The 23,486-nt window shown below is 47.3% G+C and overlaps 1 protein-coding gene across 2 annotated transcripts in view; it reads left to right on the forward strand.

The window, feature by feature from the left end:
• Nucleotides 1-4,050: 4,050 nt before the first annotated feature.
• Nucleotides 4,051-23,486, forward strand: part of RASA2 (RAS p21 protein activator 2) — a 101,767-nt gene continuing 82,331 nt past the window's right edge. For both annotated transcript variants that reach the window (XM_056121112.1, XM_056121114.1), the window contains exon 1: nucleotides 4,051-4,171. The gene's annotated coding sequence lies outside the window, so the exon portion shown is untranslated. The remainder of the gene's footprint in view (nucleotides 4,172-23,486) is intronic.

Consider the following 23,486-nt stretch of genomic DNA (forward strand, 5'->3'; position numbering starts at 1 on the left):
CCTCTCAGATTTCCTCCATAAAACCATTTACTTCAAAAAGAAAAAGAAAAAAGCAAGCCTTTTTTCTCTCCCAGACTCCCCAGAAAAAAGGGGTTAGCAGGAGCACGAACATATGAAAGGAAAGAGATGCCCACTCCAAACAATGTATCAGACAAGTTTTGAGCGCGCACACACACACACACACACACACACACACACACACACACACACACACTCTTTAAGATTTTCTCATTCATTGAACCTATTTTTAGAACTTCAGGAAGTTCTGGAATCCATCCCTCGCCGTAAGAATACGTTGCCATTAAGAGGTAAGACAGTATGAAGCAAGCTGATTCTGGAGTGAAAATGACTGAATGGGTTAAAAATGAGTGAAGAAAGAGGAAAAGGCAAGCAGTCAATGGTTGCTCATCATAACGGAGGGGGCAGAGATCCGACTGAGAGCCTCGAAACGCATTCATTAATAATTTGAGGAAGGAAGTGCAGTGCAAGTTTGTGTCTGATGCAATATTGTCCAAGTTACTAAACAGCATGAAGAAATGAGAGGAACTCGACATGAATTAAAAACACAGCATGCAGGCAATAAAGGGAGGGGAAGCGACTTTCCTGTAATTGTGCTGTGAGTAAATCTTATCAGTCTTTACAAACCCATATTTTCTAACCCTCTCCCATTAAGGAAACATTGATGCTGCGAAAGATCTTTGCAAGAAAGATACCAGTATCTGCATAAGGATGTCGATGTTTTTCAAAGTTTCTTCAGCAGTGGAGTAATTTAGAATGGTATCAGGTGAAGGAAAAACCAAATTTCTGGTTTTTAATAAAACAGTCTGATAGCGCGAAAGCCTGGCCCCAGGCTGGGAAGAAAAAAAAGGAGTGGTATGATTTCATGTAAAATTGTTTTCATGTCTTTAGAAACAATTTAGGAATGCAATTCTGGATTCGGAGTGAAGTTCGTGGGAAACTGGGAAGCTGGAGAACTCTGGTCTAGATACTATGTCAAAGAAAGGACGAATCCCTTTAACATAGGCTTTCGATGGCAAATGGTGTTATTAAAGCTTCCTGTTTCTCTTAGAACACCCTCTCCCTCATCCCCGGGGATGATTATGATGGAAAAACAGAAATCACAGTATTCTTTGTGAAACACAGGGTCTCACACATGCAAGGCCTCCCTGGGTCCCCAAATGACAATTTTCAAAATAGGAAAATGCCATCGCAACAGATTAAAGGAATAAAGTGAGCTACTAGGATTCAATCCCTTCATCCAACAGATGTTTGCCGAGGGAGTTAAATCTATGAAGCTGAAAGAGATCAAATATACAGGTACCGAGAAAGGCATGCAAACCACAGAGCAGTCCACTTAGGATATATCTATAGGAAAAGAATTGTATGAGGCAGAGAATGGACGAGGTCATTCTCTGTGGCCCAGATAAGGGAGGTGGGTTCGTCCCACCCCCACAGGCTGGGCTGAGGAATTTGAACTTTAGTCTTTAAGTGATTTCTACTCTCTGCATGCCTGGCCGTGGTGCTTCCTGGCTGGCTGAAGGGATGAATGAAACCATTGATTTTTTTTTTCTTCTAGCAGACAAGTGACAAACTCCAATTATTGCCTTAGGAAGATTCATTTACATGGGTACGTAGGAGGAAGGGGAGGAACAGGAGCCTAGTTCGTGAGAGTTGAGTGAAGGCTAACTCTAGTATCCATTCCACTAGATGCTTGCCACATGGGATCTCCGTAATGACTTAACATAGTGAGAATGGTGTTGCAATTTGTGTTAATTAAACCACATTCAAGTAAGGGCCACCAGTGGTACACACCAGCATCAGCAGTGGTAGTCATAATAACTTTTTTTTTGGGGGGGGAGGGTTGGTTTGCCACACCTGGTGGGGCTCAGGGGACCTTATATAATATTGGAGTTCAAACCCATGTCAACCGCAAGACAAGAACCTTAACTGCTGTACTATATCCCTCTACCCGCTCCTTTTTCATAATATTTGAAAAAGGAAGAGTAAGAATACCAGTCCCATTTTTATTGTTAAAACAAACAGCAACCCAGGTCCGGACACCTTGAGTAATTTGCTCTAATCATCATACATGTGAAAGTGCTAATTTCAATCAGGTTCCAATCCAAGTCTGTATCTTGTCAGCTCAGCCCTTCATTGAAGAAAATCCTCCCCTCAGTGAGAACATGTTGACAAGACTCAAATGAGGATGGTTGGAACAAGGATGACGGCAGGGAGGGAGAGGAGAGGTTTCCGAGGCAGTTAGAAGATGTGGCAATTGAAAACAGGAGGGGAATTGGAGACAGACAGACAGACAGACAGACAGAAAGAAAAAAAGAAAGGAAACAAGTTTGCCACCTTTGTTTGAAATGACAGCAAAACATCCAGACCAGAGGTCTATTCACTTTCTCCAACCTCTCCGCCCGCATTTTCACACGTGTGAAGAGTATGAAGGGGTCATCTGCAGGAACGCCACCCCCCAAACAGGAAGTGCTCCTTCTCAGCGATCACTATCTGCCAAGATTGTTCTTTCTGGATGTCAAGCCTTCCCTCTGTGGCTTCTCCTGCCTGGCCAACTTCTGCCTCTCTTGGCTTGCTTTCAGCTGCCCCCTCAGCATCATTTCTTCTCCAAAACCCCAGTTTCCTCAGTTTAATTCTTTTCTCCTAGGGTCGCTCCTTTTTAAGGTTTCATGGCCCCTCCAGAGTAAGCTTCAGAGGGGGGGTGGTGGTCTGGGCTCTCCACCTTGATGGCCGCGTCGACACTGAGGCTGTATCATTAGATCTAACCCTCAAAAACTCACAGATGGGCAGATGAGATGCTGCTTCGGCCCTGCCCAGTGAAGTCAGTTTCTTCCTACTTAGCAACCTCACAACCAGGAAATCAGCGCCCTCATCACATACCAGGGCATTATTCATGCAGTTTACTCATGGTAAAGAGTTTCCCGGACTGGATGGCACCGAGGGACAGTGGCCGAGGCTTTGCGGCACTTCTCCAGTGTGGGAGTGGTGGTTGGCGGGTGGGGCAGAAACTTGGTTCGCCAAAAGCATCAACATTAACACTAGCGTAAACCGTGTTGCCTCAGCAAAAATAAACCAAGGACAGTTCCCTTGACAGAGAGCTCGCGACTGGGCGAAAACAAAGGGTCTCATTTTCTGGTGTCCATCCACGTCTGGAGAAGCGCGCGCCTGCGGAGGGCAGGGCAGAGAGACGGGCAAGTCCCTGTGAGTTCTTTGTTTCTGGAACGTGACTCCTAGTTCTGAATGAAGCCCATGTTGCAATTCAGGACGTGGTCCTTTTTCTGAACCACCTTGTGCAAGCAGTACTCTTGCTCAAAGTCTCTCTGGCTTGGGAGTAGAGAACTCGCGGGTCTCACTGAGGAGGGGTCTTGAACGCACTCATGGTCTCCTTTGGGGAAAAAAGTAGCTTCGAGGTGCGTCCACCCGCCAAGTCCCTTTCTCTCTTTTTTCACGTGGAGTGCCCTGAAGAGTGAGGAGAAACGGGGTCCGTGGGGAAGGGCGACCTGGGGGCGGGGCGTCCAATTCGCAGGAGGCAGCCCTGGGAGGGCCGGTATTCCCTCAGCGGGGTCTCCAGGGTGCTCAGGGCAACCACGTGGAGCCGCCCGGGGCTAGCGCCAGGGCTTCTAGAGGGCTACGAGGAGGAGAGCCGGGAGGGAGCCCGGGACGCGCCTGGACGGCCAGGATCCGAGGCGGAGGGCGGCCGCGCGGGGGCCCCGGTCGGGCGGGGAGGGGGCGGGGCCTGGCGGGGCGGGGCCGGGCGCGAGGCTCGGGCGGGGCGGGGGCGGGGCCTCACGAGGCGAGGCGGGGCCGACCGTCCCGGGTCGGGGCCAGGCGCGCGGCTCGGGCGGGGCGGGGCGGGGCCAGGCGCGCGGCTCGGGCGGGGCGGGGCGGGGCCTGGCGGGGCGGGGCGGGGCCGGCCGGCCGGGGGCGGGGCCTGGCGCGCGGTTCTCCCGGCCGGGCTGCCGCGCGGCTCCGCCTCGCCGGGCTACGCAGGCGGCGGGGCTGCGGCACGGGCCGGGCAGCACCATGGCGGCGGCGGCGGCGGCGGCTTCTTCCGAGGCGCCGGCGGCGGCGGCGGCGGCGGCGGGCGAGCCCGAGGCCGGGGACGAGGACTGTCGGAAGGTCCGGGTGCTGCAGAGCCTGCGGGGCAAGATCTGTAAGCGGGGTCGGCGGCGGGGCGGGGCGGGCTCGCGGCGGCGGCGCTGAGGGGGCGGCGGGCGCGCGGGGGCGGAGGCGCCGAGGGGGCCCGGGCGGGCGAGGCGCGCGCGGGGCGCCGGGGCGCGGCCGGACGCGGGGCCGCGGGGCGGGGGGCGCGCCGGGCTTCCGGCGGGCGGGCGGGGGACTCGGGCCTGCGGCGGCCGGGACACCTGCGCCGGCTCTGACAGCGGCTTCCCGGGCGCGGGTCCCCGCGCCGCCGCCGCGCCGCCCCCCGCCGCCCTCCTCGGCCGCCCCCGCCCCGCGGCCGCCCCTCAGGTTTCTGCCCCCGGTCCGCGCCCGGCCCGGACCCGACCCCGGCGGCGGGCGCGCTGCACGCTCGTTCGCTCGGAGTCTCCGTATTCCCAGGGGCTCCGGGCGTCCCAGGGCCGTTGCTCCCCGCCCCCCGCGGTAAACCGGAGGAAACGCTCCTTTCCCTCCCCCTCCTCTTTCTGCGTTTGCAAGAAGATTCTCGCCGCCGAGCTGCTGTTTGCTTTGGTCGAAAATCAGCGTTGTTTCCTTTCATCTGGAGCCGCAGCGTGGAAACGCGCTTCGTGTTTCCTGTAAATAGCCCTTGCTTAGGAGAAGCACTTTTTCCCCCTTTTACTCAGAATGAAGAAAATTGTCTGGCGTTGAAATGACTAACCCTGCCTTCCCTGCCAGGGATCCCAGGGGCGTCGAGCGTCCCCCTCTCCGGAGAGAGGTGTTCCTTGAGCTTGGATTCTCGCGCTCGGTCGTTTTTCTCCCCCCCCCCCCTTTTTCAAGTTGCTTCCCCTTCCCAAAGGCTTTTGGGGGCTTTTAGTAAACCTCAGAAGCAGGTTACAGTTTCTCACCGTTTTATTCCCAGAAGTAGTCAGGGACTGCTCAGGCTGCAGTTCTTGCCACCTGGAAAACAGCACAGCTTGTCTCTTTTCCAGTTGCCGAACATTCTAAGGTACCTTCCAGGCGTCGACTTTTCCCTTTTCGTTTTCTTTTCGTTTTCTGGAACTCGCTGCTAGGTACTGGTCACTGAAGCCCGCTGCCAGGCGGCAGATCTCCTTGGGGAATCCCATAGGCACCTCTTGGAGTTGAGAATTCAGTGGGATGGGCAGCTTGGTTTTCCTGCATTCACCTGCTCCGTGGCAGAGATAGATGAAAAGATTCTACCTTGAGTGAAACTTCCACCCACAAGAGAAAACACAACTTTCTTTGTCTGGCTTTAGAACTACTACCCAGACTTGCAAGATTGATGGATCGTCAGGTTGCTGGGAATGCTATTACTGCTTTAACCGTACTTGAAATCTTCCATCTGTTATCTCCATCCATTTCTTGCCGTTGGAATTGCCCAAGTGATGGGGCAGGTCAGGAAGGAGCTGCTGCATACGAAGCCCGTGTTGGGAGGCCTCCCCCCATCTCCGCTCCGTTCTTCTGCCCTCTTTTTAGCTGATGTCATCCAAAGTTGGTTGACCGTGCTGCTTTCTGTTTCCCTGAAACTGGCATGTGGGTTTTGCCTGGGTTTTGCAGGGGAGCTGGAGGAGTCCTTAGCAGGTGCTGAAGCCACAGTAATGGGAGACGGTGGTTCTGTGGAGGGGGGGGGGAATCACGCAGTTTTGCTTTTCGATCTGGGAGACTTGGAAAGAAAGCTTGCTTAGCGCCCGCTTGTCTGGAGAAGGCCTCACAGATTCCAGATTGTCCCAAAACTCAGAGCCGGAGAATGAGAGGGCCGGAGCGCTGGAAGGGAGCCTGCGAGGAAGCCTCCTTTTCCTGCACCTTTCAGCTCTACGCCCAGTTATCCTAGGGCAAAGCCAGGATGGAGGGTTTTATCTGTCTTTCAAATTCCAGAGATTGTAACCTGCAGCCCTTGGTAGGAGTTTCCTTTTTCATATTGGTTAAATTGTGCATGTACTTTGGCAAGATGGGTTTGCCAGATCGACAGACTGCAAAACCATTTTGTGGCCATCAGCGGACATTAATGAGCCCTGACAATTATTTGGGTTTGGGGATTAGTCTTGGGATTCCTAAGACGTGGGGTCATTTTAGTGAAAGACAAAGACATCTCAAAGACAAGTCCTCGAGATCATTTTAGTGCCCTTTGAGATCGTGGCAGCTTCAAAGGGTCCATTTTCTTAAATGTATTCAAGAGATAGGGCTGGTTGTTGGATGGCTGAGCCTTGTTCTGTGAGCTGTTTTGATGAAGAAAGCTCAGGGCGAGGGGTGGGGGCTGGAGAAATAGCACAGGACTTGCTTTGCATGCCACCAGGTGTGGCTTACGTGCTTCCTGGGTGTAGCCCAGTGTCCTCTCCTCCACCTCCCCCAAACCCAGCGTAAAAGGGAAGAAACTAAGGATGTATTCTACACTCCATCCTGCGGCCTCAAATCCTGTGCCAGGAGTAGCAGTTGCCAGGGTACCTGGAGCACGTTTGCTTCCACCACCCCAATATCCGCTGCCCGCCCCTTACGTGCAAAAGAACGGAGGGGCTTGGACTTTTCTCCTTTATGCGTTCAAGCCACAGACTCTTATTTTATGATGTCCTGGGTTGCTGCTTTCTGTTGAAGGTTGCTGGGAAATGAAAGAGTTTGGGCCATCTCAGGCGTGGGTTTCCCTGCTCAGGGAAGACCTGATTGATAATGGACCCCAGAGCTGAGAGTTTGTGTGAATAGGGAGACGGTACGGTTCAAGATCATTGGGACGTGTCCGGTCCCAGAACCTGCCAGGTCTCCCTGAAGTGTTCGGACAAAGTGCAGAGTATGTGTGAGAGGATGGCGAGAGATGGAGGGATGGTCAGGCACTTGAGTTTAGAGACGTGGACAGGATAGTCACCGGGTTTTGAGTCTTCACTTCCCCAATTTTGTTAACCTCCGGGTGCCTTTATGTTCTCTGGTGTAAGTGGAGAGAGTACAAACACCTGTCTCAGGGGATTGATAGGATTAAATAAATCCTATTTGCTGATCATTTCTGCATTGCACTCAGAACTGGGTCAGAATGGATCAAGTCTTGGAACAAGTATAGTAGGAGATAATAACTAATCTTTATCTTATATTCTCGTTCAGCTTGTGCTGGTATTTACTGCTCTACAAAACTGATTAAAATCAGAAGACCTGTATTTTGTTAGCCATCATTCTTTTGACTTTTAGGTAACTCTCTCACCTTTATACTTTGTCTTTCTTGTCATTAAAATGCAAATGCTATCAGGGCCCGAGAGATAGTATACAGTGGGAAAGGAGCTTATGCCTCGTATACAGCCAACCCTGGCTCAGTCTCGGGCACTGTCTATGGTTCCCCCAAGTCCTGCCAGGCATTCTCTCTGAGCACTGAGCCGGGAGCAATCCCTTAGCACCTCCAGGTATGGCCCCAGAACGAACCAAAGAAACAGTGGGAATAATGTTTCATTATTAGCTATTTTGTTCCCTCTGCTTGAGAGTGTCTTTCTTTCCTCCAGGCCATACTGATGTGAGGGAATGCTTCCTCCTGCTTCCAAGGCTGCTCTGTGCTCCAGACCAAAGTCTTGTAAAGGGCATGCCACCCCAGCCCTGGAGAGATGTTAGGCCTTCTGCTTCCCGGGCATACACTTCCTTGTCCATTTCCTTTTAATAGTGCATTTGGTAGAAATCGTGTCTTTGTTTCTCCTCTTAGACCAGCATTTCCCCAAGTGGGTTGTGCTCTTCTCCTGCCACGGATGAGGGCAGGGGGTGGTAGTAGCTTCCAGTGCAATTGGGGTTTGCATTTTGTTTGCTCTATTTCAGGGGGCAAATGTGGGGCAGGGGCGGGGGGTACTGAGTCACGCTTTTCTTCTGCAAAAGAGGCAGTGGGTCAGTAGGCCAGCTACGTTTGGGAAGCGCCACATAAGGCTGCGAGCGCTTCCAGGGAAGAATTCATGCAGCTGGCCCAGAATCAGCATTCTACCCCGGGAAGAATAGCCCTTTAGAAAATGCCCTACTGCTCGTTGCCCTGAAGATCTGAGATGCTAGGCAGGAAATTGCTGGGTGAATTTTACAATGAACCAAGCTAGAAGATGTTCACTCTATTCAAAAGAAAACTGTCCACATCTCTGGAAGAGGAAGTTCCCCCTTTCAGACTCCCAGCGCCCGCTGAGCTTCGGTTTGAGTGGTGCCAGTGCTGCTGCATTAGGAAAGAGATGATGTTTTTCGGAGTGCTCTGATCACTTACTCTTCAGGGATTTGGATATTGGTTCAAGCCGGCATTCTTGTGAATTTTGTTATTAATCCATGGTTCTGAACCTGGAAAAGAAAAACTGGTGTTCTCACACGTTTGATGTTTTTTTGTCATGGCATGTTTCTTAGGATAAAGCATACAGCAAAACATTTTACTCACTATGCCATAGAATTCAGACAGGCGTGAAAACGTCTCTCGGTGCTGAGGCTTTCTTATCAGCTGCTCGAGCTATTTAATCAATTAAATAGCAGGGAGGATTTTTAAAAGGGCTTGTCCATGCTAATCATTTGTTATTGTCAGAAATTTGAAATGAGATGATGAGTTATTTAGAATGAAGGAAGAATCCATCTTTCAGACGGCTGGAAGCGAGAGAAAGGGGTTCTTTGTCAGAGTTCACGGGCACTCTGCTAATCATTTGCTCTGAGGAAGGCAGGAGGTGAACCTCAATGAGTTCATAGACTTTTTTTTTAACTTAGAACTCTTTGAACAGACCTAGAGACTGTGGAGCTAATGTAATGAATAAAACTATCATTCTTTTAATCATAGATGCTAATCTTACTTCCTTGTTAATGTGCGGTAAGAAATTGACAGTATTATCAGGTCACGTAAGAAACATTAAAAAAATTTTACTGTGAGCCATTGTTTAATGTAGATTAATACACTATGTCACTGTCACTGTCACTGTCTTCCTGTTGTTCATCGATTTGCTCAAGCGGGCCCAGTAACGTCTTCATTGTGACATGTGTTGTTACTGTGTTTGGCATATAGAATACGTCACGGGTAGCTTGCCAGGCTTTGCTGTGCGGGCGAGATACTCTCAGTAGCTTGCAGGGCTCTCCGAGAGGGGCAGAGAAATTGAACCGGGGTCAGTCCGGTCAGCCGCGCATAAGGCAAACACCCTACTGCTGTGCTATCGCTCCAGCCCATACACTATGTATGTTAAGAAATTTGTGTTATGTCTTTATGTCATTTTAATCATCAAAATTTTTCAGCTAAAATAATAGACCTTGTACTGATGCAAATGTAAACATCAGTGAGCTGTACGTGACAAATTTGAGCTTAGTTCTAAGAATATCGCTTAATGCAGGGATGACTTTATTGAAGTTCTTGAACTTGGCTGAGTCCCCATTTTCCTACTTGTGAAATAAGATATTTGACATCCCTTCAAGCACTGTCTTTGACTACTGCTTCTCTATTTTTAACGGGGGCTACGAGGTGGGTGTGTAGGGGCTCCTGAGCGGTGTGGGGGTCTGGGATCTTCTCCCTGTCCATCCTGAGCCCCGCAGGCCTCTCTTTTCAGTGCTCGTGTCTAGCATTTTGGTGCTGCTTTTCTTGGTGCTGCCGAGGGTTTCCAGAGTTGCAATGGGCAGTCTTGCAGGGAGCCATAAAGTGCCAGGGATCGGACTCAGGGCCTTGTGCACGCCTGGCTGTCCTCCGTGCCATCTCCTCGCAGCCTTACTGCTTATTTTTTTCCTTCTCTGGGTCACACCCAGCGATGCACAGGGGTTATTCTTGGCTCTGCACTCAGGAGTTACTCCTGGCGGTGCTCAGGGGACCATATGGGATGCTGGGAATTGAACCCGGGTCGGCCTGTGCAAGGCAAAAGCCCTACCCGCTGTGCTACCTCTCCAGCCCCAGCAACCTTTCTGCTTTTAACCTGGAACCATTTGCTGTAAAACAGTGCCTCAGAATGCTTTTATCTTAATGGTTACGTGTATACCTCATTTTTATGAGATTCATTCTTTTTAACAATATCAAAGATAACCAAGTACCTGTATTGCAACCGAAAGGGTAGGGGGAGATAGAGCGAGCGAGAGCGAGAGAGAGAGTGGGAGAGAGAGCGAGAGAGAGCTATAGAAGCGGGCTGGGGCGAGTGGGAGAAGGAGGAAGACCGGGGACATTGGTAGTGAGAAATGTGCCTTGGTGAAGGGACAGTGTTGGAACACTGTATGACTGAAACCCAGTCATAAACATCTTTATAACTGTATCTCATGATGATTCGGTTAAAAAGAAATCAAAGATTGTTCAGATCCTAAAAATGTTTTTCTTTCTGGTGACCATTAAATTATTAAGCAGTATCTCATCTGCACGGCAAAGCCTGGCAAGCTACCTGTGTCGTATCCGATATGCCGAACAGAGTAACAAGTCTCACGATGGAGACATTACTGGGCCCTCTTGAGCAAATCGATGAGCAAGGGGAGGACAGTGACAGTGACATAACACATAACCCAGTTTCTCTTAGGGCTTCTGTCCATTGAGCACATATATTGGAACTTAGCATAAACTAAGCAGTGGAAGGGAGAAAAATGTCTTTACTAGTTTCTCCTAGGGGCTGGAGCAATAGCACAGCGGTAGGGCGTTTGCCTTGCATGCAGCCAACATGGCCGACCTGAGTTCGATTCCTCCGCCCCTCTCGGAGAGCCCGGCAAACTACCGAGAGTATCTCGCCCGCACGGCAGGGCCTGGCAAGCTCCCCGTGACGTATTCGATATGCCAAACACAGTAACAACGAAGTCTCCAATGGAGACGTTACTGGGCCCGCTCGAGCAAATCGATGATCAACGGGAGGACCTTACTTTACTTTAGTTTCTCGTAAAGTCCCCATTAGGCAGTAATTGCCTTTAGACACCTGTGTGTGTGAAGAAGTTTGGAGCAGGGCTTCTGAAACTTCATATAGTCATGGCTTCTTTTTACCAGAGAAGTTTTCACTCGGCCCCAGGTATGTAGGTTTATAAAATAAGTATACGTATCAAATATTCACAAGTGGATTTATTTTAAAGCCAAGTTTTAAGAAATTACATAAGACTCCATATGGGGTCATGGCCCAAGCGTGGTTTCAGATGCTGATGTTTAGGAGTACAGAGCCGGAAGGCCAGGTGTCGACCTTGTTCTGTCCCCTCATTTTACAGATGAAGTTCACACCCAGGGATGCCCCAGGGCCATGCAGTTCAGTGGCCTCATGGACTCAGATCACACTAAAGGTTCCTTCCATCCCCGTCTGCTGAGCTATCCAGAAGTAATGTTCCTTTGCCACCTGCGCACTCTCATCTGTTCCATCAGTGCTCTGGGATTTGGAAGATTTGGTGGATGGAGGGTAATGAAACTAGGAGAGTGGCCTAAGTGGAGACTGGGCCAGCTCCCTGGCCTGTTTGTGTCATTTTCCAGCTCAGCTGATTTTAGTCTTGACTGCCCCTCAGTGTCAGCTGTGAACTTAAAAAATAGTGTATGTCTGGGCTCTACCGGAAGCCAGTGATGAGGGGCTCCCGAAACTGCAGCTGGCACATGCAGTGCTAGGGATTGAATTTGGGGCCTTGTGCATGCCCGGCCTGCACTCCAGCCTGTTGAAACACCCATGTTTTTCTTTGGTACACTCAGTGGGCTTGGTTTTTAAAATATATATAATATATGTGTATATTAAATATATGTATAGGGAATTGGGAGCAGCTGCACTTAAAAAAAACGAACAGACTTCACCACTTCACAATAGTTTGTCATCTTGATAAACTGGAGTCTCTTTAACCTATTCCCTATTGATTATTGTTTCAGGTTGTTTCCAATCTTTGTCTTTACAAAGATTATGTAAATAACCTTGTGTCTATATTGTTTTTAATATGAGTATGTATATCTATATGTAGGATAAATTTTTAGCTGCTAAATTGATGGTATGTGGTCTTTTATTTTGGAATGGCAAAAAATTGCTTTTTATAGAAATGATGGCAGTTTTATGTTCCCACCAGCAGTATATGAATGCCTGTTTCCTAACACCCACATAGTGTGTATTTTAAAATTTCTTGATCTTTATAGGTCTTGAAGATGAAAAAGAAACATCTTAATTTATAGTTTTAATTTTGTACTTCTTCTAAATAAAGACTGAACATCTCTTCATATTTTTAAGTTAGTTTTATTTGTATATGTGTGTGTGTGTGTGTGTGAGAGAGAGAGAGAGCGAGCGAGGCGTTTGTCTATTTTATTCCCTTTGTCCTTTTTTCCCACTGAATTATCAGTCTTATGATTTGTGGGAATACTTGAATTCAGTAAGGAAGTTCACTGTTCTTTTCATGAAAAGATTTTTAAATGTTTAGATATTTTGGCTGATGCCTGTGTTTCTTGAGAAGTTGGTTGTTTGATTCATGAGGGCAATCAGTTATTGGTTTTATCTGCTTATATGATGTTTGGTTTAGAATAGAGATGGAAAAAGAACCGATGAAAAGATAAGTGAAGACTTAAAATCAGGAATTAATGACAAGCAAGATTGGGAGCAGATCTTTGCAGACTATTTTAACAGAAAATAAAAAGGACACTTTCCTTTTATGCCAGACCCTGATTTAAAGCTCCTTACGCCGCTAATTTGCTTCTCACGATAACTCTGCATAGTTATTATCCACATTTTAAGCGGACTCAAAGTGACTGCACTAAGGAATTTGGCCAGGAGCAGACAAGTGAGTATGGTTCAGACTGTTGACCAGCGCTCCAGTTCTTGATCTTGTTCCTAAACCTCTGCGCTGTGTTGCCTCTCTGCCTCTCTACGTGTCAGGTTGCTTCTAAAAATTTATGCAAAAGGGTAGTAAATTGAAACCAAATATCATGACGTGAAGACCTAAGTAAGCTTTGCATGTAATCCTGAAATAATCAGCTCAGCTCTTACAATTTTTTTCTGTTTTTTTTTTCTTTTTTCTTTTTGGGTCACACCCAGTGATGCTCAGGGGTTACTCCTGGCTCTTCACTCAGGAATTACTCCTGGCGGTGCTGGGGGACCATGTGAGATGCAGGGGATCGAACCTGGGTTTGCCTCTCGCAAGGCCAACGCCCTATGCCGCTGTACTATTGCTGTGGCCCCTTAAACATTTTTTTATGCCTGCATTAAATTGTATCGCACAGCAATTTCACTAGTAAGTAAGATATTTTCCTAAAATACAGACCAGACCTCATAAGGAAAATTTTGAGTAATAAAGAATATGACTATACATTTCACAGAAGGGTGATGCAAAGAGTTAGTCCACGTAAGAGAATACTTGTGGGGTTAAATAGAAATTGGGGAAATCACTTTTTTTTAAAAGTCATAATGTGAATGGAGGTTAGGGATTTTTGGGGGCAGATGAATACATATAAGAGAATACTTGTAGGCTTAAATAGAAATTGGGGAAATAACTTTTTTAAAAAAGTCATAGTGTGAATGGGGTTTAGAGATTGTTGAGGGGCAGCATCTGCCCTGCAAGCATGAGGCCGAGGGTTTGATCCCTGGACCTTACGCCCTGAACTGCCATTCCCAGTCTCTGCCCTTTGGGACCCCTGGCACTGCAAAAGACATGCGGGCTGCAGTCAAGTGAGCACTGCATACAAGAAGTGTCACCCCTGCCTGACTGAGCACCACACCACGGGTGTGAGGAGCACAGCCAAGTGTGTGTGTTGGGGCGGGGGGGGGGGGGCAGTCATTTCAGCAAGGAGAGGGGAAGGGAAAAATAAAAACATTTCAGTCATCAGTGTGTGAACAAAGCTTGTTAATTTTAGCATTTGTTGCAGATTTGGAGAGCAGGTATTTTCCTCACTGTTGGAGTAACAGCATTCTGGGTTTAATTTCTACAGTCTATATATTGGCTGTGTTTATAAAAGGGGGGGAACTTATAAAAGAATTTGTTACAGTGTTAGTCTGAAGATGTAAGAGGCTCTCTTGATTTGTGTTGCCAGAACGTCCTATCTGGGATCGGAAGTGGGGCGGGGGGTGGGTAAATAAATGTTAGGGTTAGACATAACGTGTGCTGTTCTGTCAAGTGTTTGGGATATTTTTATTATGACATAATTTTTTTTTTTGCTTTTTGGGTCACACCTGGCGATGCACAGGGGTTACTCCTGGCTCTGCACTCAGGAATTACTCCTGGCGATGACATAATTTTGAAGAAATATCAAATAGTGAAGGCATTTTCCTTCTAAATAAATGTTTTAAGAGAAATGTGGTAAAAATGTTCATTTGTCCTTTAAAATATTGTGACGCTTGGGCCTGCAGCTAGAACAGGGAGGTTAAGGCGCTTGCCCTGCTGTGTCTGCAGCTTCACTGGTTTGAATCCCAGCACTGCATCCAATTCTGCAAAGCACCGCCAGGTAGGTGTGAGGCAACACAAGCAGATGCCCTAGTATCTATGTGTGTGGTGCAGAACTCAGAATTTTGAAGTTGGACAGTTTTGTTTTATGTGAAATCTTAGTGGGCAGGGGGAAGTGAGTACTAACACATATCCAGGCACTGTTTTTGGGTGCTTTGCAAATTAATGTCATTTAATCCAAGTTCATGAAGAGTCTTAGTATTCCTGTCTTAGGAAAGAACCATCCGATTATTTACTCAGGTTTTGAAAGGAGTCAGGTCTCTCTGCTGAGTAAACCACCTGTTAGATGGTATATTGGAAGGGACACTGAGCACTTTGATTTTTATCAAGAAACTGATAATTATCCATAAATCACTCATGGTCTCATAATGCTGTGTCAACAAAATTGCCAAGTTGGAATACTGTGAAAATTTATCTTTAGTGCTGTCGAGCAAAATGGATGCACAACGGGATGACAGTGCTACAGTGCTACAGTTGTTGACCAGAAAAACCAGGTTTGTGTTTATGATTGATTCTCCTGAAAAATCCACAGAGGCGAGCGCGCGTGCGCGCACACACAATGGTACACTTCTTTAGATCTTGTGCATTTTGTGTTTTTAAATCACTCACTAGTGATGAGTCCCATTGGTAGTGGGATAGCCACTGTACCGCTCTTGGGAAATCACAGTGAGGGCCCACCTATATCCTGTCCGTGGAGCTTGTAGTTGGAGCCCCCGTCTGGCTCCGGTTCTTTCCTCTGTTCGCCATACCAGGCACGCTTCATTGGCTCAAGGCTGAGCTAAATTTCGTGCAGATGGAGCAACTATTGTCCTATTCTAGAAGTGCTTCCCAGCACTCGTGCTTCAGAGTTTGGTGTGCCACTGAGAAGGGGGCTGGAGGGTGCTTATGTTCAAAGCATATGTTAAAAAACTGCACATGTTAAAAAACTGTCGCCGGAAGTGGGCAAGGCAAACCACAGGAAGATCCTGCCCGCAAGTTAGTGACGTCTCTCTTAAGCCCATGGACGCTTCCTGGCAATACCTTGCGAAACTTGCCTTTTCATGTACTGTAGTTTCCTAACTTCTTGTTCTAGACCAAGCTGCAGGCAGAGGTGATTAGTATGATAGCAGTGTAGGTCGTTGTAATCATCATGCACTTGGCTGGTGTAAAGCAGCTGGCCCCTAATTATATCCTGGAGACTGCCACTGAGGCGTATCTAAAGTAGGAGGATATTTTTGAGAGGGTTAATTTGGAAGTAATGTTTTAGCCTTGATTTGAAATCTTTTCAAGAAAGGCACTTAATAGGTTGTTCAGGTTTCATTATTTTGTTGTTGGTGAGGGCCAGCTGGGGGTGCTTGTGAGGCCATGTGGTGCCAGGGATCAAACCTGGGGCTCTGCGTGTACCACGCATGCTTTCTGCCAAGTTCACTCCCTACTCTCTGGTGTGATAACCGCAAAATTGTCCTGTGCTTGAAGAATTTAGGCTAATTGTCAAAACGGTTCCAATTTCCTGGAGTCCTCTGTCCATTCAGGTGTTTGCTCTTGTTAATCACGACATTTTCCCTTGATGGGCTAGGATTATGAGACTCAGCTCTTCCCCATATCTTTAACCTTTGGGGCCCAGAGGAGTCTCCAGGTCTGTTTTTAGGCAGAAACATGTATCTGAAGAATCATCTAATGTGCTGATTTTTAAGATTAGCAGTGCAATCTTTTTTTGGGGGGAGGGGCTTTTTGGGTCACTCCTGGCGATGCACAAGGATTACTCCTGGCTCTGCACTCAGGAATTATTCTTGGCGGTAGCTCAGGGGACTATATGGGATGATGGGAATCGAACCTGGGTCGGCCGGTACAAGGCAAATGCCCTACCCTCTGTGCTGTCACTCCAGCCCCTAGCAGTGTAATCTAAAAGGTTTGTAGAATCTTGTATTTTTGTTATTAGTTTTTCTTCGTTTGTTTGTTTTCTAATTTGAGCCATCTCTGGCTAATTTGAGCAACTGGCCCCTAATTATATCTGGGGCTTTGGTGGGCCATGTGGTACCAGGGATGGAACCCAAGAACCCTGCATGCAGAGTCTGTGCTCCAGCCCTTGAGTTTGCTCCTCAGGCCTGTGGATTGATTTAAAAAAAAAAAAAAAGAACATATATTATCACTGTGTTTGATTGTTTACCAGTCGGTTATGAATCCTGGTCATTTCTGCATTAGAAATAGACATCAAATGAATGGTTATTGATAATCTTACACATTGAGAGCATGCTCATTTCCTGGCATTTTCTCTCACCCCAGCGTCCTCCTCTTTAAAGTTGTATTCGTAGTTTTCCTAATTATATAAAGTGGCTGTGAAAATAGAGATTGACTTGGTGTCTTTTGTGTGTGTGCATACACTCTTAAATGTGGGCTAAAACATGAATAATAGTAATAGTGTAATTACAGTTTTGGTGATGATTTTTGTTTTGTTGTTGTTTTTGTTTTTGAGCACTGTCGGTGCTTGGGACTTACTCCTTGCTCTGTGCGCAGGGATCACTCCTGGCAGCGCTTGGGGAACCACATGGGATGCTGGAGATTAAACCCAGGTCGGCTTGTGCAAGGCAAGCACCCTCCCCGCTGTACTATTGCCCTGACCTCTTAGGTGGATCTTGAAATGTATATCCAGTTCTTGGAGTGTTCATCAGATTAAATTGGTCGTGTGTAGCTGTGTGTCTCGGAGCATTCTCAACCAGTGTTGCTATCCCCTTTCAAAGTTTGAAATGTGTTTGGGAACCTTTGGACTGTGGGGAACCTAGAAGGTTAATGATTAAGGACCACAGACTATGGTCCACGGAGACCACAGAGATCAGGTGGGTTGCAAAGCTGGCTAGAAGCTGATGTGATTGAGATGAACTATGTCCGGGCCAGGGATATAGTTCAGTGGTTAGAGTGCCCACCTCTCAAATGTGAGGCCCTGCCTGGATTTCCTGGCACCGGAAAAGAAAAAAGAAATTGGGCTTTTGTGTCTCCACAGCAGTATTTAACAAATTGGGGGGGGGGGGGGGCTGCTTTTATTTTTCGTTCGCTTACACAAGATTTCCATGGGTGTGCTCAGTGTTTTTTTTTTCCTCCTGAAAAGGGGGTCGAGGCCAAGAAAGCTTGGGGATCTCTGGTCTGTAATTTCTACTTGAAACTATGTTGTTAGGTATTAAACCAGACATACACATTTTTCTTTGAGCCATACCCGGCGATGCTCAGGATTTACTCCTAACTCTGTGCTCAGGAATCACTCCTTGCAAGGCTCGGAGAACATATGGGAGGCCAGGTTGGCTGCATGCAAGGCATATGCCTTATCTGCTGTACTGTCTCTCCAGCCACTATTTATTTTTAACTCTTCAAACCAACAACAGTGAGGCCAGGGGTGCGGCTCAAAAGGCAGAGATCATCCATGCCTGTATTTGATCTGTGGCACCACATGGCACCTGAGCTCAGTCAGGTGTGGCTCCTACAATAGTTGGGACCCCCAAAATGTTACCGCAAACAACATATCTTTGGTTAGCCGACACCGCCACCCCCACTCCCATTTTGTAACCTCAGATAGAGTCCGAATCCCTCATTGTAGAGAGTTGTGGAGCCTGAGTTAGAGAATGGCCAGGTGTTTCCCCAGGTATTTACTGTAAATGTATTACTTCTGTAATAAAAAACCTCATTTTAAAAAATGAGCTCCATGGGTGTACCCAGTTATAAAATTACAGATTATCTTTAGTCAGGACCTTATGGGTGGGGTGAGAGAATTGTGTCCGGATATAATTTTCGGAACCTCTAACAAGTAAGGGCACCAACATTCACTCTCTGCCGGTGCGTGCTCGCTTCTGAACACTTGTTGCTTGACCTCAGTTTGTTCTTGCAACAGTCTGGAAGGGTGAGAGTCACCTCTTCTGTAGGAAGCTGAAGCCAAGAACGTAAAGACGTGAAGTATAGACCTCATAGTGAGACGATTGGGTCTCCAAAGCAAATTCATTTAGCTCTGCCATACCAATAAGGAATTGATTTTCAGTTTTAGGTTCACCTTTCCTGTTACTGCAAACATTGAAATTAAACTTTGCAAAGAAATTTGGAAGACTTTTTTATCTTCCATTTGCATCTTCTTATGAATCTTAGATTGGAATAATAGCACTTAAAATTTACTCTAAACTTAAGAACACCGATGTCTATTATATTTTTACATGTTATTTGATTTCTTTACTCCATTTCTTGGTGACTATAAATGCTTGAGTTCGCATATTTAGTGTCGCTTTGATTTTGTGAATGCCGTCTTTTTTATTTAGCTTCCATTTTTCTTTTCCTCCCGTTTCCGTTTAATTGCCTTGGTTTAGCTCCTGTGGCTGTCAGAATAATCTGGCTAAACCTTGGCTCTGAAGCTTTGGGTGACCGTTCTTGAAGCCCACTGAATAAACTTAAGACCCATAGCTTGGCATTCAGTTTCTCTGCTTGAGGCCAGCCCTCCTCTACCGTCTTGGCCCTTCTCATACCCCTTTCCTTTCCTTTTATACTTTCACCACTCCGTACTATTCCTTAACTCCTTTAAAGGTATTCCTCTTGTTCCACCTCCATCATTTCTTCACATTGTACCTTTCTTCTGGAATGTTATCTGGCCCTTGTTTCTATGCTTCAAAAAATTGTTTGGAATTGTTTTATGAAGCTTAAATGAAGTGGTGTGTGTGAGGTCCCTGTAAACCATTTGCTGTGTATAGTATTGTAGAAACTTCCTCAGTAAGTAGGAGGTATTATTATGTTTTGTCTTTCTTCCCACCCTTTTTTATTTTTGTTCTTTTTTTAAATGCAGGAGTATTGTTATTTATTCAGCCATTGATAGGCTGATTGAATTGGGCATGAACTCCACACTTACCACCCTTTTTTAAAATGATATTCTTGTCCAGGACGTCCTTGACAACTTTTTTGGGGGGGGGTTGATCTCACAAGGATCTTTGGCATCTAACCCTGAATCTTAGGTATTTGGAGGAGAAAGGGGTCTCTGTGGTCTCTTAGGATGTCCTAAATTTCAGGAAGGACTACCTGTCATTTTCTCAAACTCTTGATGTGCAGAGTTTGGGGAGTGGAAAGGAAGTGGTCAGGGCGTGGCTCAAATCCCTACCGCCTTATGCCGCCCCCCCCCCCCCCCATCTCAGGGCTGGCCACCAAACAGAGCAATTCCCCACCATAAAAGACAAAAAGGAAACCAAAAAACCCGAGCTGAATGGGATGACAACAGCTTTTGGAATCTGATTTTTGTCCAGCCGTGTTTTATTTTTATTTTGTTTTGTTGCTCTTCCAGCTATAAAAGGGATTAGTAATGCATCCCTCACAAGACTTTACAGATCACTCTGCTCTTTGGGAAAATGTCTAGGACTGTCCGCGAACACCCAGCCCCTGGATTTAGATTTAGATCTCTTACTCCCCTGGTCCAGGTCTCTTTCGGGAGGACCTGCGGGAGCAAACCCAAACCTGCAAATGAAGATGGCCAGGCATTCTCTCACACCTCCGCAGAACTTCCGTTGTAGGGGCCGGGGCGATAGCACATCAGGGAGGGTGTTTGCCTTGCACGTGGCTGATCTGGGTTCGATTCCCAGCATCCCATATGGTCCCCTGAGCACCGCCAGGCGTAATTCCTGAATGCAAAACCAGGAGTAACCCCTGTGCGTTGCCTGTGTGACCCAAAAAGCAAAAAGAAAAAGAACTTTCTTTGTGCACTGTAGCATGTCCGGAAGCATCACACAAGACTCTGTCTCTTCCTTGCAGTCTGGGGCTTAGATATTTTGGAGACCTGAGTCTTAGTACTGGTCAGATTCATATGGTAGGAGCTGGACTTCTTTCTGTTAATCTGACTGACTTCTCAGTTTTGATTCCCAGTAATGCTTTTCTGCTTGGTTTAAATTGCTTACCTTTTTGCCAATGGCTAAAAACCATTTCTGATTATGTACCGTCTTCAGGAACTTAGGCCCAAGTTACCTTCTTAGTGGAACCTCTCCCACAGCCATTTCCTGTGTCATTCCAACCTAACACCCACACCATTTGTTTTTACTTCCTTATTTACTGTTTGTCTGTCCGGCTGGTTTAGCTTACTGAAATTACAGAGTTTTGACTTTTCTGTTTTATTCCTCATTTCTTGGAACCCAGTAAATACTTACATTTAAGATATTGGTGTGAATTTTAGCGTTGGTTTATCTTCAGCATATTTCTGTATTAACAGTGTAAAATTTCTTACATTTAATGCTCTTGGTAACTGTGCAAGAAACTTATTTTTTTAACTCAGAGTTTATTTAGATCAGCTTATATCAACTGAGAAGAAGCTTATATTCATTTTTATAATTTGCAATGTGTTTATTTATAGTTATGTTTTATTATTTTTATTTATTTATTTGCTTTTTGGGTCATACCTGGCGATGCTCAGGGCTGACTCCTGGCTCTGTACTCAGGAATCACTCCTGGCAGTGCTCAGGGGACCATATGGGATGCTGGGAATCGAACCCGGGTTGGCTGCATGCAAGGCAAACGCCCTCCCCACTGTGCTCCAGCCCCTATAGTTATGTTTTAAACACACACACACACACACACATATCTGTATTCAGTAGGTGCTTTCTTTTATAAGCTAAGCATGGACAGATTGGTCCTTGACCTCAAGAAATGTGTAGGTCAGTGATGAGAAAACCAGCCTCTCTTGCATGCTGGTTCCTTTTCATCTTGACTCAAAATGAGGGAAGCATGGTAGCTCATTCTCTGCCTTCCTCTTCTTTTCTCTGTGGGCTTTGCAGTCCTTTGGCTTCATCGATGCCGCATCTTGCTCCTGAGTGTGGGTTGTCTCAGGCAGGTGTGCTCGCACTCCGGGCATCGGTGCGTGGGTCGGGGAGGCCTGGGAGACCCTGGCGTGGGCCCAGCGCCTCCCGTCCTTGCAGGCGCCGCCCTCCTCACGCCAGCTCTCCTTCCGCGGCTCCTGGCCCGCTTCTCCAGGATGCTTAGACACAAGCGCTTAGAAGTTTTCCTGGATCCTGTGTCTCCCCTGCCCACATTCAGAATGCCCGAAGCCCTGTCTCCTCGGAATCCATCCCCCGGGACCCTTCCCTCTGAGTAGTCTCTTAGCCACTCTCCCGCTGCATCTTTCCTTTTGGCAGAGATTATTTGAAAACAAGTTTGATCCTGCCATTCTTCTCCAAATTTTTTCTCAGATGTCTCTCTTCACCAAGGAGGACAACAACAACAACAACCTAAAGGCTTGATATTGGTGTGAAAAAAACCTATTTATTGTCTCCTTCCCTTTCCTCCCTCGTGGCTTACTCTTTGTTCCCTTTTGCTCTGCTTATCCTTTTTTTTTTTGGTTGGATTTTGGGCTTGGCCGTGCTCAGGGCTTACTCCTGGTTTTGTGCTCTGTGGTGCTTGGTTGACCATAGGGGGTGCTGGGATTGAACCCAGGTCTGCCACGTGCAAGGCGAATGTCCGACCTGCTGTGCTCTCCCTCCGGCCCCCCGCTTGTGCTATTTCAGTCCTGCTGGCCTTGCTGCTCCTTCCGCAGGTAGCTGCTAAGCGCATTCCCTCCTTGGCGTCCTTCTGGTGTCGGCTCTCAAGAGGCCTTCGCGACCGCCCTGTGTAAAACAGTCGCTCTCCTCCCTCTCCACTCTCTGGGCCTCACCCTCACTAACTCTTGACCCTATTTTGTTTTCTTCCATGGTAATATTTGTTTTTTCCGTGGCAGTAAATAGGGATTAAGTACTGTAGAGTTTATGATGTTTGCCTTTCCTACCTAGACTGTAGGTGGCTTCCGGTGGCAGAATCCTATTTTTTTACATGGTCATGTCCCTCCCTTGTTGGAGGTACTTAATAAATGAAGTTCGGTAGACTTGGATTATTCTAGAGACACTTGTAGGAAGTGGCAGAAAACTAAAGGAAAGAGTGGTGTGGCTTCTAGAAACGGGGGAAGACTGCAAAAAAGGATGCCCTTAAGCAGAGCTTTTTGGGGTGCGGGGTGGCGGGGGAGGTGAGGGGAAGCAGGTGAGGACGTTCTATACAGCAAAAATAGCATTGTAGACACAGGCCTGAGAGAACAGAGTGTTCAAGGAACCAAGAGTACAGCACTGCTGGAGCATGACCCGAGGGAGGGTAAAGATCAAGTGGCTGAAGCTGAGTGTGTAGGAGAGGGGCCAGGTCACGAAGCGTTTTAGGCCACACGGAGCGCGTCTGAGATTTTCCCCTACAGGCTGAGCAATGGCAGGCATGGTGGAGCTGCTGAAAACGTTTGAGCGAGGTGTGCGCTCTCTCTAGCATCTCTGTCTGTATCCACGCTCACCTGCCCGAACGGTGACTTGCAGCAGCCTGAGGAATGGGGTCAGAGCTGAACACTGCATTTTCCTTAAGAGATGGCTGACGTTGCCAGGGATGTGTGACGTCAGTTACTACCGCAGTAATGAGCAAAAGGCAAGTTCACGGAGAGACAAAAACTGTGTGTAGGATGAAAATCTTCTTGGCATACTTGTAGTTCATTTTGACGGAGAAGAAATGCCCGGTGAAGGATTGAACTTTCATCTCTGAAAAGCCTAGTTTTAAACTCCGTCCCCCACGCCCCAGTCTGTAGTTCATGACCTTATAAGCCATAGTGAAGACCGGAATAAGTGCTGAGGAGTTACTAATCCAACAAGAAAGGGTACTCTTCTGTCATGGAAGATCCTGTGCTTGATGGCTGTCACCTTTCTTCCTAGGACAGTGGTTTTGACAACTCTGTGCCTCTTGAACTGGATTCATTGTTGAAGGGAGTAGTGACAGTCATAAAGAGAACCGCTGCAGCTCGATGAGGGGCCCTACAGTTAGCTGTGGGGCCAATCCATTTATCTTTCTAGAACAATTGCTGCCATTGCATATTGCTATACCCTGTTGTGATATTTTTAAAGTATAAAAAAGTATTTTTAAGGTCCAGAGAGATAGTACAGCAGATAAGGCACTGCCTCGCACGTGGCTGCTCTGGGTTTAATTCTCAGCACCACATATGGCCCCCTGACCCCCACCGGGAGTGTTCCCTGAGCACAGAGCCAGGGGAAGCC

This window comes from Sorex fumeus, unplaced genomic scaffold (genome assembly GCF_029834395.1).
Source record: "Sorex fumeus unplaced genomic scaffold, SorFum_2.1 ptg000044l, whole genome shotgun sequence".
NCBI classification, from domain to species: Eukaryota; Metazoa; Chordata; class Mammalia; order Eulipotyphla; family Soricidae; genus Sorex; species Sorex fumeus.